This window comes from Tupaia chinensis, unplaced genomic scaffold, assembly GCF_000334495.1.
Source record: "Tupaia chinensis unplaced genomic scaffold, TupChi_1.0 Scaffold000183_1, whole genome shotgun sequence".
Lineage (NCBI taxonomy): Eukaryota > Metazoa > Chordata > Mammalia > Scandentia > Tupaiidae > Tupaia > Tupaia belangeri.
The window spans coordinates 947207-958455 of NW_006159658.1; the positions used below are offsets into that span (position 1 = coordinate 947207).

An 11249-nucleotide genomic window follows, 5' to 3' on the forward strand; every position below is an offset into this window, starting at 1 on the left:
GGGAAAGATCCAGCTTTAGGATTCTCAGATGTCACTCGGGGATTCAATCTATTTGTATGTAGGAAAAAAATAGAAAAACAAAACAGCACTAGGAGTTCTGACTCAGTCCATTGGGCCTTGGGAGAGACCTATTGCCTACCTGTCTAAAAGACCAGACCCAATGGCATCTAGATGGCCCCCTTGCTTATGAGCTCTTGCTGCCACTGTTAAGTTGATTAAAGAGGCAGACAAGTTAACCTTGGGCCAAGTTATCAATGCCCGGGTCCCTCATTCAGTGACCACACTGAAGAACACAAGGGGATATAAATGGCTAGCTAGCTCTAGGATGGCCCAGTACCAGGGTCTACTAATTGGAAATTCTTGAATTAGACTCTAGACTATGCAGATGCTCAACCCTGCTAGCTTTCTCCTAGTGATACTGGGGCCTCCTGACCACTATTGTGAAGAGGTTCTTGATGAGGTTTTCTTCTGGATATCCTGATCTTATGGACACACCACTGAAGGCCCCTGACCTCACTCTCTTCACAGACCATAGTAGCTACATAAAGAATGGGACTCAATATGCTGGCTATGCTTTTACCTCTCAAGACACAGTGATCAAAGCTGGGGCACTTCCCCAAGGATGGTCTGCTCAGCGGGCTGAACTCTGGGCATTAATCTGAGCCAAAAATTGGCAGACAATGAGAGTGTGAATTATCTACATGGTCTCATGCTATGCACTTGCTACCCTGTATGTTCATAGGGCATTATACTGAGAGAGAGGACTCCCCTCAGCAGAAGGAAAAACAGTCAAAAACAAGGAGGAAATCTATCAATTATTAAAGGCAGTCTCAGAGCCAAAGGAAGTGGGAATCATCCATTACAGGGGACATCAGAGGGGGGAAGTTGCCATCACCCTGGGAAATCAGCTGGTAGACCAGATAACCAAGGCCACCACCAGCTGGGCCCTGACCACTGTGACTAACATGTTGTTACTCACAAGCCTCCCCAAGGCCCTCCCCTTATACTTCTGATGAACATGGCTAGGTAAAGTCAAAGGGAGCAACCCTGGAAGAAGGCAGATGGTGGAGACGGCCAGATAAAAGAATATACATACCCCAAGTAAAGGAATATTCATTGGTAAAGCAGCACCATGAATTGACTCACTGGGCAAAAACTAACCTAGAGAGCATGTTAGGCTGATACTATTTTTTGAGTCACCTACCATCATTGTGTGCAACTGTGAGCATGTGGTGAGAGACTTGTGCCAGAAATAACCCTCCCAGGGGCCATCTTGGCCAGCTAGAATACAGGCCACTGGGACAACTCCTCTGGAGTTGCTAAAGGCAGTCTTCTCAGAAGTACGGCCCTGCCTGGGCTTTAAGTTCTTACTGGTCCTAGTCTGTACTTATTCACTGGGTGGAAGCCTTCCCTACATGAACTGAAAAGACCAAGGAAGTCACTCGAGCTGTTTTGAAGGAAGTTATACCTCAGTTTGGAATTCCCCTTATAATCAGTCAGACAATGTCCCCGCCTTTGTGGCAGAAATCATACAGGGAGTGGCAAAAACCTTGGGTATAAAATGGAAGTTTCAAACTGCTTACCAACTTCAGAGCTCTGGGAGAGTTGAATGAATGAACTTATATCCACCCTGGCTAAGCTCTGTCAAGACTCTGGGAATCCCTGGGTAGATGTACCAGAAACTTAAAGTAACTTCTTGCCTAACTCAATGATTTAATAACCAATCAACCAGAGACAGCTACATTCCCTGTAATCTACAACTGATGTGTTGTTGCCTGAGTGCTTTCCTCAGCACCCCTCGACCTCCCCCGCAACAGCCAAATAAACCCAGCCCAACTGACACGGGGTTCTCAACTCTGACCTGCTGTGCCAGTAAGATTGGGAGCCCTGACTCGAGCCTGAAAAAAAGCAACCCTTGGGACCAGCAGTTAGCATAATGGCTATGTCGCTGGACTCCCACGTAGTCGACCGCGGTTCAAGTCCCGAACCCGGTGGCTTGAACTCACGCTGGGCGTGTGTGCGTGCGTGCCCAAGATCCTGAGAGGAGAATGGAGGAGAAGGGATTGCGGCGTGGTCATCCCCCCTGGGGGGTGATTTCCTGCTTTCTGTCTCTCTGTCTCTCTCTGTCTGTCTGGCGAGTGCACGCACCCTATAGCAAAAACCTCTCCAAAAAAAAAAAAAAAAAAAAAAAAAAAAAGCCACCCTTGTGTATTTACATTGGAACAGCACTCTGGTGGTATTTTGGGAACTTCACGACCCAGGCACTACATTTGGGGGCTTGTCCAGGATCCCTCCAGACCACCAGGATCCCCCAAACTGTCTCTGTGTTTGTCCTGCTCGGTATCTGAGGGCCCTAGCTCTGTAATAAATCAGAAACGGTCTAGCACATGCGCTGGCAGGCCGCTGATCTAGGGTCCTAGAGGATGTTCTAGGACCCCCAGGAGGGGACAGAGTGCCCTAGTTCTGAAGGGACATAGCAGGTCGCTCCCGCAGCACAGCGTGAGGCCATTGTCCCACTTCAGAGTTGTTCCTCACTTGGTGAAAAACATCTGTGCAGCCGCATTTGTCCTGTCTGTGTGTTTGTTACCTATCTCTGCTGGTGTGTACATTTTCCTGATGAAAATGGGACAGACTCAGACTTCCCCTGTGACACTTATGATGCACCATTTCAAGGATGTTAAGATCAGGGCCCCTAACCTTAGTCTAGATGCTAAGAAACAAAAGTTTGCCACTCTCTGTACAGCGGAATGGCTGGCTCTCAACGTTGGCTGGTCCCCGGGAGGGACCTTTGATTTATAAACCATCTGGAAGGCAGAAAACATAACTGTGTGGGAAGATCTTATTCTTAACCCCCCTCCCTGGATTGAGACTTTCTTACAGCCTCCAACACCCTCAAAAATCCTTGCAGTCTGAGAAAGAAGACTCCCCAAAGCCTCTACTCCCCCGCGTCTAATCTTCCAAGGAAAACTGAAGAGAACATGAGCTTCCCTCCTCCCTAACCAGCCCTGGTTCCAGCAGCGGAAGGAGAGGTGGGAGAAAGTAGAAGGAGGGACGAGAAGGGGAGAAGTCCAACCTATGCCGCAGCCCCGCCCAGGAGCTGATGAGCAAAACAAGGGCCCCACTGCTAGCACTGGAGGGAGGTGGGGGGCTCTGCCTCCACAGGCCAGACTGGCAAATTCAATTGTGTTGCCACTCCGAGCTGCAGGACCACTGGACACAGATGGAAACCAGCTTATCACTATTGGTCTTTTGCCACCACTGACCTATATAACTGGAGAACCCAAAATGCCCGGTTCTCTGAAAATCCTAATGAGCTCTTAGCTTTACTAGAACCTGTCCTTTTCACCCACCAGCCGACATGGGACAAATGCCAACAGCTCTTCCAGATTCTGTTCACCACCGAGGATCGAGAGTGAATCCTATCCAGAGCCCGTGAACTAGTCCCGGGCAAGAACGGACAGCCCGTGGGCAATCCTGATACTATCAACACCAAATTCCCTTCGTCCTGGCCAGAATGGGACTTCAACACAGCTGAAGGTAAGGAGAGGCTCCAGGTCTACCACCAGATTCTGCTGGGAGGTCTCAAAGCGGCTGCCCAAAAGCCTACCAATTTGGCATAGGTAGGAGACATTCAACAGGGAAGGGAAGAAAGTCCTGCTGCCTTTTTAGAAAGGCTCACGGATGCCTTCCGGCGATACCCCCAGGAGGGGACAGAGTGCCCTAGTTCTGAAGGGACATAGCAGGTCGCTCCCGCAGCACAGCGTGAGGCCATTGTCCCACTTCAGAGTTGTTCCTCCTATGGACCAGGAGGCCCCTGAGGCCAAATTGGCCCTCATGATGGTTCTCCTTAACCAGGCAGTGCCGGAGAGTAGACACGAGTTACAGAAACTAGATAGGCTGGGAGAAAAAAAAAAATTCAAGATTTAATTACGGCGGCTGAAGAGGTTTGCAATAATCAGGAAACCCCCAAGGAAAAACAGGCCAAAGCTAATGACCGCCAAACTCGGAATCTAGCAAAAATCTTATTGGCCTTCATGGTGGGAAACCAGAAAGAGAAACAGAGGTGCCTAAAAGAACTGCCCGGGGGGGAAATACCAACGGGCCTAATAAAAAAGGCTGCCTCCACCTCGGGAAAAACCAGCACACCTACTAAAAAGATTAGGGCCATTGGGTGAAGGACTGTCTAAAACAGAAGGACAAGCCTCCCTCCAGTACTCCTGTCTTGACTCTCTATCATAGTGAATAGAGGATACGAGGTTCGGTGCCCCTCCCCGAACCCAGGGTAACTCTTAAAGTGGAGGGGACCCCCATCAACTTCCTAGTGGACACCAGTGCTCAGAACTCAGTGCTCCTACACTTCTTGGCACATTATCTACCACAACTGCCTGGGTCCAAGGAGCAACAGAAACAAATGAGTATTCCTGGACCACCAAGAGAATGGTGGACCTTGGAGAAGGCAAGGTATCCCATTCATTCATGGTGATCCCCTAGTGCCCCTACCCGTTGTTGGGCAGAGACTTATTAACAAAACTGGGTGCCCAAATTCACTTCGATCCAGGGGGCACCAAAGTCCTTGATAAGTCTGCATGCACTATACATGTCCTCACTGTCAGCTTGGAAGACGAGTACTTACTGCACCAACCCCCATGAAAGGCCCCCCCTTTTACCGGGCATGGCACAATGGCCGGCTGAGTTCCCCAGTGCATGGGCGGAAACTGGGGGTATGGGATTAGCCACACATCAGCCACCAGTGTTTGTAGAACTTAAACCAGGGGCAGACCCGGTCTGAGTGTGCCAATATCCCATGACCCTGGAGGCCCGAACTGGCATCACCCCTCATATTCACTGGCTGCTGGAGCAGGGAATATTGAGACCTTGCCAGTCACCTTGGAACACGCTGTTCCTGCTTGTTAAAAAGCCTCACTCCAGTGATTACCAACCTGTGCGGGACTTGAGAGAGGTCAATAAGAGAGTGATAGACATTTGCCCAACGGTGCCCAACCCATATACTCTCCTTAGCTCTGTGCCTCCAACTCATCATTGGTACACTGTCTTAGACCTAAAAGATGCCCTCTTCAGCCTTCCCCAGCACCTAAGAGCCAATAATTCTTCACCTTCGAGTGGTTGGACCCTGAACGTGGATTCAGCAGACAGTTAACTTGGAAACGCTTGCCTCAGGGCTTCAAAAATGCACCTAGTATCTTCAATGAAGCCTTACATGAAGATTTGGGTGAGTTTCGAGCCACACATCCTGACATTGTCTTGTTACAGTACGTAGATGACCCGCTAGTAGTAGCCAAAATCCAGAAGGACTGTTTACAGGGCCCTCATGCTTTGCTCAGAGCCCTTGGAAGCCTTGGCTACAAGACCTCAGTCAAAAAGGCCCAAATTTGTAAACCAAAGATAAGCTAACTGGGGTATGAGCTTGAAAGCGGACAACGCTGGCTGACTGCCACCAGAAAGGAAAGCCTGGGCACAGTCATCTGGACAGAGCGAATGGACCAATCTTTTAACCCAGTCAAGACTGCTCTCCTCTTGGCACCAGCCCTTGGCTTGTCTGATATAACTAAACCGTTCCACTTGTTTGTGGATGAAAATAAGGGGATTGCAAAGGGAGTCCTAGTACAACCCTTAGGGCCCTGGAAAAGGCCTGTAGCTTATCTGTCAAAAAAATTAGATCCTGTTGCAGTAGGTTGGCCTTCGTGTCTCCGCATAATTGCAACCACTGCCCTTCTGATCAAGGACGCTAACGAATTGACCTTAGGGCAAGAATTTTACCTTTCCACCCCTCAAGCAATTGAGAGAATTCTTCAGCAGCCCCCTACTGATGGCTGAGCAATGTCCACCTTGTTCATCATCAGAGTCTCTTACTAAACCCTGCCAAAATATTTTCAGGTACCCACAACCTTAAACCCCACGACTTTGCTGCCAGACCCAGACCTTGATACTCCCTTCCACTATGCATCGAAATCCTCGCACAGGCTCATGGAATCTGACCTGACTTGAGAGATCAGCCCTTGCCAGATGCAGAAATCACCTGCTGTATGGATGGGAGCAGTTTTGTGTCAAAGGCACTGAGGTATGTGGGGGCAGCGGTGGTTTCAGAGTGGGAGATTTCAAGGGCAGAGCCCCTCCCAGCGGGAACATCGGTCCAGAAGGCTGAATTGATAGCCCTGACCAAAGCTTTAATCCTGGGCAAAGACAAAAATGATCAAAAAGATCAATTTATGCATCAACAGTCACTATGTCTTTGCAACAGCCCACATACATGGGGCCATATACTGGGAATGAGGCCTCTTGACTGCAGATGGAAAAACTATACAAAACAAGGCCGAGATCTTGGCACTGTTGGCTGTCATTTGGCTCCCCCAAAAGCTGGCTATCATTCACTGTCTGGGTCACCAAAAGGGTGATTCCCCAGTTGCCAGGGGTAATAACCTGGCCAACTTCATGGCCACGGACCTTCCTGCAGGCCCACACCAGTTCCAGCCCAGCGATTGGGTATACGTTAAGTGACATCACAAAGAAAACCTCCAGCCACGCTGGAAGGGGCCCTACATAGTCATCTTGACCACCCCCATTGCTCTCAAAGTTGACAGCATCGCCTCCTGGGTCCATCATACGCACATCAAGCCAGCAGACCCTTTCATGTTGCAGGACAACCTCATTTCAGGACGGACATCTACAAAGGACCCGGACAATCCCTTAAAGCTAAATCTTCAACATGTGGAACCTTGCAAATACTGTCTTCCCTCCTCTGGATAGCTTAGGCAAGGGACTCCCCTCACCAGCTCCTCAAAATGACCTGGCTCATTCCTAGCACCACTGCAGGAGACATTGTCAATACCACCACTGCATTCGTCCCCCCCCCCCCCGCCCCGGGGCCTGGTGCCCACACTAGAACTCAACCTTTGTCTCCAAGCCATGGGTTCTTGGTTTACGGGCCGTGGACCACGGACTCCAAGGGCCTCCCAACAGGAGGCACCATCATCACCACCATAAATACGGGAGTCGTTCTCTCTTCCCCTCTGGCTGTGCCACTCCCACCTCTAGAAATTCTCTCAGGACAACCCCTTTTTATGTCTATCCTGGAGGAAATCACCCAAAGGCTCGGGTGACATCCCACGGAGGCCCTGATAACTGCTTTTGTACTAGCTGGGGATAAGGATCCTCTGGCAGTATTTCCTGGGTCCCACCTGTCCAAGATGACTTAATTCGGATATCCTGCATATCGGGCCCCAATGGGTTAACCCTTGGGCTTGCCTCAACAGACACCTCCCTCTGCCGTTGAGGTCCCTTCACTACCTTTCTCTGCAAACCACTCTTGATCTCCTTTAAGGAAAATGGGAAAAAAAATTACTGCATGGGAATCTGAACGCACCTGGGGCATCTGCCTATACCAGTCGGGGTATGATCAGTGATTACTGTTAACCTTGTGCCTCAAAGTTGAACCTTTAGACCTCACCAAGGCCTTGGGGCTCAACCCAGTCCTCGTGCCCCCTGCCCCATCTTTGTCCACCTCCTCACCGGCCGACTCAGGCATTTACCCCTCAGAGCCCCCCATCCCACTCTTACCCAAACCTTCTCTGGGACTTGATGAACCAGACCTTCCAGGTCCTCAATGCATCCAGACCAGATCTCACTGACTCCTGCTGGCTGTGCTACAAGACAGAGCCTCCTTATTATGAGGGCATTGCGTCCCCTGGCAGCTACAATGAATCAAACAGCCCTGGCTTTTGTAGGTGGCACCAATGAGGCACTGCCCAAACTAACCCTCCAGGCAGTCACTGGACAAGGGCTATGTATGGGAACAGTCCCCCCAGTGTATCAGTATCTCTGTAATGAGACCATCCTCTCTTCACCTCTTGACAAGTACTTGATACCCCCTTCCGATAAATGGTGGTCTTGCACCACTGGGTTAACACCCTACATCTATGGGACAACACTCAACAACACACGTGATTTCTGTCTGTTAGTCCAATTTCTCCCTAGATTCGTCTATTATACAGCTGAGGAATTCTATCAAAGATTAGAGGGATCCCTCAGTCATGTTAGACAAGAATCAGTCACTGCCATCACACTCACAGCCCTTTTGGGAATAGCAGGAACAGGAACCGGGGTCTCCTCCTTAGTTCTCCAGCTATAGATGAGGACATATCCAGGCTAGAGGACTCTATTACTCAACTTCAGGAGTCCTTGTTCTCCCTTACAGAGGTCGTCCTTCAGAACTGGAGAGGCCTGGACTTGATTTTTCTCCAACAGGGGAACTTCTGTGCCGCCATTGGAGAGGAATGCTGTTTCTATATCAATCACTCCGGTGTAGTAAAGGAGTCAATGGCCAAAATCAGGGAGGGCGTCGCAAAACATAAAAGAGAATGTGAAGAGGTCCAAGGCTGACTTGATTCCTGGTTCGACTCCTCCCCTGGGCTCACCACTCTGGTCTCTGCCCTCTTGAGTCCCCTGCTAATTCTCCTTCTCCTCCTTGCCCTGGGTCCCTGCATCCTCAGCAGGTTGATCGCTTTCATCTGAGAGCCAATCAGCACTGTCCAATTAATGGTACTAAAGTCCCAGTGCCAGCCCGTCACTGCTTGGGACCAGATAGAGCTCAATAACAGGGACCCACGATGGGCTCCACTAAGTCCTTGGAAAAAGGGGAAATGAAGGACCAGAGCAGAACTAGAGCGACTCCATTTTGTCCCACGACTCCATTTTGTCCCACCTTGCTGAGGGACGGCACCATTTCAAAAAGGCGAGCAGGACACGTGGAAAAGTCATGAGACCATCACCCACCAGGACTGACCAATGAAAGAAACAAAGGAGATACCAGAAACCTAAAGTAACTGTTTGCCTAACTCAACAACTTAATAACCAATCAACCAGAGACAGCTACATTCCCTATAATCTACAACCGATGTGTTGTTGCCTGAGTGCTTTCCTCAACACCCCTCAACCTCCCCCCCACCAATAGCCAAATAAAAACCCAGCCCAACTAACACCAGGACTCTCAACTCTGACCTGCTGTGCCAGTAAGATTGGGAGCCCTGGCTAGAGCCTGAATAAAAGCAACCCTTGTGTGTTTACATCGGAATGGCACCCTGGTGGTCTTTTGGGAACTTCCTGACGGGGCACTACAGATGGTGATTTAAGGGTTGTTTAAATTTTTCATGTCTGTGGGAACCTTAAACAGACAGGTCTAGTGGGAGACATTTACATAGATTGTAGAAAGGAGATCTGAGCTTTGGAAGTCATTCATTTGTAAGTAGCCAATGATATAATGGAAATATAAGCTATGACTCAGGTGGAGTTTTTGGTATGAAAAGGAGGGAATAATGGTGGAGACCTGTGAAGTCTGACACATTAAAAGAAGTGGATGAAGGAAAAGGAGCCCATGAAAGAGTATAAGAAGCAGATGCAAGAAAGGAGAGGAAAAAACTGGAAAGAATCGTGTCCTAATAGAAAAGATGGAAGAGAAGTGGCCTCCAGTATTGCAGTGGGTCAAATAGGAAGGTAACTAGTAAGTGCACTTGGATACCACTAGCTAACAATTTCTCTGTTTTCTTCTTAAAATATTTTGTCAGATGTTTGTGCTTGCATGTGCGTGCGTGTGTGTGCGCATGTGCAAGAGAGAGAGAGAGAGGGAGAGAAGGAAAGTGAGAATCCACCATCTGTGAGGAATGGTCGCACCATAATATGTACTTCTCCATTTCTCCCTACTTTTGGTATTTGGGGCCTGCGTGCATATGTACCATTGTGTTTCTCGAGCCACCAGGTCTTGGATTTGAGCCCACAGCTGGTTCAGTGGGATCCAGTTACCCCTAGCCACCATACCATGGGTTGGCCTGATAATCCAATTCAAGGAGGGTTTTAGTGTGATAAAGGAAGCAAATCAAGAATATGGTGTGTCAAGTATTAAATAAATATTAGGAAAATTCAATTTCTACTGGGAGTTTGAAATTGGGAGAAATGTGGATAGTTGCGCAGAAGAGTAAGAGCTGATTAGGGTGGAGAGAGAAGAGAAAACAAGAGGAAGAGAATAATGTCTTCATGGTCGCAGTTGGGATTTTTGTATATTCTGCACTCTGCAAAGACACCCAGAACTCCACGGCCAATCCTCACCTCCCACAAAGCCCCATGCTGTGTACATTCTTAGATATAAGTATTTAGCTGCCCTCCACTCCCTCATTCTTCCCAAGGTTTAGCCTTTGCATGCACATCACATGGCGTATGGAAGGAGAATGTGGACAACTCCCTTTAGATTTGTATGATTAACTGTCATGTCATCTTTCAAATGGTGATCTCCCAACAATTTCAGGAGATATCTATGCTTCTGAAAGCAAAAGGGAGATAAATAAAAATAATGGGCCATAAAATAACTAAAAAAAAAAAAAAGACTAGTGAAATAACAAAGATAGATCCAAACATATCAATAATAATGTTGAGGGTTTTTTTTGGGGGGGGGTGTGGAGAGATTTTTGGTATAAGATGTGTGTGGTTGTCTGGAGAGACAGAAAGAGACAGAGAAACAGAAAGTGAGAAATCACCACTCCCTCAGAGCGGATGGCAATACTGCAATCCCTTCTCCTCCATTCTCCTCTCGGGGTCTGAGGCATGCATGCACACACACTCAGAGTGAGTTTTAAGACACCAGGTACAGGACTCAAACCACAATCAACTATGTGGGAGTCCAGTGACATAACTATTCCTCCATCTGCGGGTCCCAATAATGTTGAATGTTAATGGATCAAATTTCCCAAGTAAAAGACACAGACTGGCTGAGTGTATTAAAATACCAGAAACCTTGTATATGTTGCTTATAAGAAACACACCTCATTAATAAAGACATAGTCTGAATATGAACAGTTGGAAAAAGTCATTTCATGAAAACAGAAGCCAAAAACATGCTGGAGTTGTGATTCTGATAGAAGACAAAATAGACTTCAAGATAAAATGGTAAAAAGAGACAAATAAGGATGCTATATAGTACTAAAAGGATTATGCCAAGAAAAATGAATAATTATAAATATTTATAACCCAACACCAGGACACCCAAATACATAAAAGAAAGACTGCTAGATCCAAAAGGAGATATTGATTGCAACACACTAATTGTTGGTGATTTCAACACCCCACAGCAGTTAGTGCTCACAAGAAAAAAATAAAAGGTAGCAAATAAATAACCTGATGACACATCTCAAGGAATCGGAAAAGCAACAACAAAAGCTATCAGACAAGAAAGTAAAGTAAAAGGC

General features: G+C 47.9%; 1 long non-coding RNA gene across 2 annotated transcripts; it reads left to right on the plus strand.

Annotated features, from left to right (window-relative positions):
* Positions 1-3128: 3128 nt before the first annotated feature.
* Positions 3129-8242, plus strand: LOC114007487 (uncharacterized). 2 transcript variants are annotated; one of them, XR_003549108.1, is made up of 4 exons: positions 3129-3537; positions 5080-5230; positions 5896-6079; positions 8213-8242. It is a non-coding gene; the product is annotated as an uncharacterized LOC114007487 (long non-coding RNA). The 2 variants fall into 2 exon arrangements; XR_003549107.1 differs by lacking the exon at positions 8213-8242 and adding an exon at positions 6658-6863.
* Positions 8243-11249: the final 3007 nt, after the last annotated feature.